The sequence below is a fragment of the Penaeus vannamei genome, chromosome 40 (genome assembly GCF_042767895.1).
Source record: "Penaeus vannamei isolate JL-2024 chromosome 40, ASM4276789v1, whole genome shotgun sequence".
Lineage (NCBI taxonomy): Eukaryota > Metazoa > Arthropoda > Malacostraca > Decapoda > Penaeidae > Penaeus > Penaeus vannamei.
In genome coordinates this window covers 15,471,892-15,476,891 of record NC_091588.1, presented here as the reverse complement: position 1 = coordinate 15,476,891, position 5,000 = coordinate 15,471,892, and the positions used below count along the sequence as shown (strand labels likewise).

Below are 5,000 nucleotides of genomic sequence, written 5' to 3'. Positions count from 1 at the left end.
GAATTGGGAGGAAATATCTTGAGGATCCTTTCACTCCTTCCTTATTTTTCATAAGTTATCTCACCTTCTTCACAAACACCATCTAACTCTAAATCAACCAATTTATTTATCGTCAGAGCTAATATGGCCTTCCACATGACGCAAAGGACACTACAGTGGAGTGGAGAAAATTTATTTGGAATTTGATATTGGAATAATACGACAAAGGAAAGTAAGAAAGAAGTTACGTGGAATGAAAAGTGAAATAACACCTTTTCCGCCATAATCAAAACAACACATGCAAAACATAACCAAATAAAATATAAACATAACCATATAAAGAAAATGTAGATAAGTGAGAACTCATACAGTGTGCGTAGCCTGTATAATATGTATTATGTTTGCCTTACATTTCTTTATATTATTTGTATCTCTATAACTATGCCATTGTATGATGCACCTATTTATTGATCTTGCCTCCCATATCTGTATATTTAGTGCACGTGACGTGGCAACATTCTCCTTGATCACGTGACCTAGCAGCATTGCCGGTGAGCGAGGTTTCCCGCCAAATTTCGGTCTCTCGGCGCTGGTCAACCATAGGAGACAGTTGTGTGCTCTCGCCCCCATTGTAACCCCTGAGAATAGAACCTACAAGATTCAGCTCGGTGTTTCCTTCTCCTCATCATTACGAGGAACATCCCCCTAACCCAAGAGGAAATATAAAGAAAACATGTCCTTCCCTAAAATATTGAGTAGTAGGACAACCTGATTCTTACTTTTTCTGAACATCAGTGGAAATCAGCTTTCATCTCTGAAGCGTTTTGTAGATTACGATCGTCTTGATAGTAGTTTTAGTTAACATTCCATCTCAGCGACAAGCAATAATTTCGTAATTGTTGGTGTTCATTCGAATTCCTTTTAGACAAAATCTTGCTTCGTTCATAAATTTCCTATAATTTTCTGTTCTGTTAACAGTTTTTACCTAACTGCAGTACGGTTTCAAAGGCTAATATGAATTAATATACTTTTGTAAGTCGCTATGAAATTATATGCTTTAACAATAGTGTATATGTTTAAAAGAACACTCGTTTTGAAAAGCTTTGAAAGAATAATAAGTCCAAAACCTGCTTCTCTTCTGTGAGTTCGTGTTTCTTATCTGAAGTAGGCAAAGTGAAACGAAAACAACACTAAACAAGACTCTTCCTCCCATTCTTTGCTTCTCATATTACTAATACAATCATATGCTTACGAGAGGAATAACAAAATTGTGAAATGCACATAAAAACTCACAACAAAGCACATCCATAAAAAAGGAAAATTAAGTGCTCCATTTCCTCAATACTCCTTCACATTATAAACAAGAATAGAGACAGAAGCAAAAGCAGAAAGATAGAAGGGTTAGTAAGTAGATGAAGATACAAACAGAAATTCTTGCATGAAAAACATCTTTAATCTCGTCTCCGTTAGGGATCGAACCCGAGTTTGTCGCGTAGGAGGCGACCGTGTTAACCACTACACCATAGAAACATACATGATGGAAAATGAATTTTCTAGAAATTTATTACACTTATATATGTTATGTTACATGCATGTGTGTGTGTGTGTGCGTGCGTGCGTGTGTATGTGTGTGTGTGTGTGTGTGTGTGTGTGTGTGTGTGTGTGTGTGTGTGTGTGTGTGTGTGTGTGTTTGTGTGTGTGTGCCTTCACTAAAAGAGTAAGATGTCATATTAAACCATATTAGATGCCTACCATTGCACTGAATTATATCCAGTCTTATATAGATTATCTAAAGTTACCAACCTTTTTAAATACCCCTTTTCTTGGCTCCAAAACCTATTTTCAAAAAATATCCAGTAAAAAGAAAAAGAAATCTACCTATCTTGCTTCATATCTCAAATAAGTATTAAGATAAAGAGAAATCCTGAAAAAATAAAGTCCAAGATTTTTTATTCTTTCTTCCTTTGTACTTATTTTGTTGGCATTCCCACTGCTGTTACCATTATCGTCATCACTCTTCACAGATCTCCAAATCGACATTACCTTAGAAGACCTATTTCGAAATTACCAGTGAGCCAAATAGTTTATCTACAGGTGTTGCCACTCTCCTTCACCCCATACATGTTTCACACAAATCGATTCTTTAAAACTCCAATGTAATGGAGGTGATGCCGCGGGGAAGAGATTTCTGGCATTCGATATCCAATGTTGTATAGTGGCCAAAGTTGCATGCATGGGAGCTAAACATACGCGATAGCCAAAATTGCACAGTGGCCCAAATTTGCATCATGCGGTTAACCTTTGACAAATTAATTTCAAGCAGGGACCGAGGTTGAATTCCTGGCTGATTGAAAACATATGTATGCACATATATACACATATAGATATACATAAATACACATACATACATACATAAACACACACGTACATATAAAGCAGCCTATATATACATTCATTCATTTCACTCTCTCCTTTACATTGGTGTTAAACGTCATTTTCGGCTCCATGTCCAGCAGTTCTCCCCGAACAGAAAAATTATGCACGTGACTGTACCTTTTGTGACAAACCGAAGCTTCATTTTCGTGTCATTTATGCGAGAGACGAAAGGTCTGTATGGCAACCTTCCTGATTGATGCTGATAATAATAAAGATATAGTAATGGTACTAATGATAATGATAGTGATAGTAATACAAATTTTAATGATGACAGTGATAACAACAATGTAATGATATTAATAACTATATTGTAATAATGATAATAGCAATAATGATAATAATAATCGCAATGACAACAATAATAACAATAATGGAGATAATAGTGATAATAGAATAATAACAATTATAATAATAATGATATTGTTAAGAGATAGTGATGGACAAATAGACCGGAGCGAGAGAGAGAGAGAGAGAGAGTGAGAGAGAGAGAGAGAGAGAGAGAGAGAGAGAGAGAGAGAGAGAGAGAGAGAGAGAGAGAGAGAGAGAGAGGGGGGGGGGGAGGGGGAAGAGAGAGAGGGGGGGAGGGAGGGGGGAAGAGAGAGAGAGAGAGATAAAGATAGAGAAAAAAAAAGATGAAAAAAATACTTTCGTTATTAGTTTAAAACATGAACTAATAGAAGTCAGGCGGAAATAAACTATCTATTCGAGGATTTCCAAATAGAAATATAATGAAATATAATGAAAAAGTTTATCTCGAATACAAATGTCCAGTATTGATATATTCATGTGCGTCCCTATTGCCATTATCACTATTACTATCCTTTATACTATTCATCTGTGTCACTTCTGATCGCCATTGCCACTTATTACGATTAGCGCTATCCATTATTACCTTAATTCTTGTTTATTTTTCATTTTCTTTCTCTTTCTTCTTTGGACCATTAGCGTATTTGTTCTTGTCTTCAAGATGTCTCCGTTCCTGAACGACATAATCGCCCTTTCCATGTCTTCTTCGCTCCACTTCCCATATTTTCCCTTGAAAAATCATTTTATCTTATAATTGATCATTAATTTCAATAATTTTTCTTTTCTTTCAATCGTCTTAGAAGCTTGAAAGGATGCTAAACTGAAATTATCCTAGATCACAGAATATAGCACCAGTCTAATGCCTACATAGGCCTGCCGGTCCTCTAAATGAAAATTCCCGCTATCCCTTGTCATTTCCAGTCAGCATATGATCTTCTGTACGTGGACCCAGAGCTCAGGGCTTAGCAGCAGTTTGGAGTAAACCTTCGATTCCCTGGCTATTCTCGTTTCGTCCTCCGCAGTGGGGTTGCAGTGTTGCCTACATACCAGTTCCCATAGGGCCTACTGCTTTCCTGAAAATGTAATTGAAATTGTAAGCAATGATCCACGTTTTGGAGATAAAAGGTAAATCTAGTCTGAGAAGCCAAGTTAAAGAGCTCATATTGGGAGGGGTGCAGCCCTGGGCGCCATGGCTCGACTGTGGTCCTGCATCATACGCCTTATATTGGACCACGTGTTCCTTCTATTGGACTGCGCGTGGCTTATGTTGGACCAGCGTGCCCTATATTGGACCACTGGTCCAATATGAGGCACCCCTACTGGTCCAATTTACGTCAAAGTCGTCTAAAAGTTCCCGGTGTAAAAGCTCGGAGGGTGCGAGAACTTTCATTCCAGATGCGATCATTTTAGCCAAAACTGACCACCTAATCAACAAACCACATGTTGTTCTTCGCATTTCTCTATTCACGGCCTCCTGCCACACTTTTTAAATTCGTCCCTTTTTTATAAGGAAGGGGGTAGAAAATGTTTTTCTCGCCGCCTATTTATTTGAAATTCCCGCACTCAAACTTCTTGGTGTCGGCCATGATGGATTTAGCTTATGAGCAGTCCGCTAGATGTCACCACTGTCCGAAAGCACTGCCCAGTGTGGAGAAACGGTGGTGGTCCGACATTGGGACCGGCCAATATAGGTACACTTCCCTTAACCTGGGTTGTGGTTCCTGGCTGTGTTTGTCTGTCGATCTTCCTTGACACAAACTAACTAAAATTCAATGAGAATTTCACCGAATCACAAAAACAGGAACAACAGCAACCTTGTATTTTATTTTATCCCCAATGTCTGTATTGTAATATTCACAATGGCTCAATCGATAAAATTTCTGCCTGCGAGGCGTGGGGACCGGTCTTCGCATCCCCAAATTGTTTGTTATTTATGTTGAGTTTTGATTTTATATTAACTTATTTTACTATCAATGATGAAAAAAAAAGAATTTATCCAACAGACGGGAATACGTTAATAATAATAATAATAAAAAAAAAATGCTCGCTGACATTGAAAGGATATAATTTTTTGAAGGAAAATAGGAAAACGAATATTCGTGAAAGTCAACCTTGCAATGACTGCAATGGAAGTGATCATAGTAAATTAAACTATCAATTAGTATCTGAAATCTATGACGAAAACCCATTCCGGGAAAGTGTTCATACTTGCTATTTCTTATTTATTTATTTATTTTACCCTTTTATCTTTCTTTTCAAAATATTCTACAAATAGAAAC

General features: G+C 37.3%; 1 long non-coding RNA gene across 1 annotated transcript in view; it reads left to right on the top strand.

The window, feature by feature from the left end:
- The window catches only part of LOC138860155 (uncharacterized), a 997-nt gene extending 373 nt beyond the window's left edge, over positions 1-624 (top strand). The window contains exons 2-3 of the long non-coding RNA XR_011398271.1: positions 117-211; positions 478-624. This is a non-coding gene — a long non-coding RNA (uncharacterized lncRNA). The remainder of the gene's footprint in view (positions 1-116; positions 212-477) is intronic.
- The last annotated feature ends 4,376 nt before the right edge of the window (positions 625-5,000 follow it).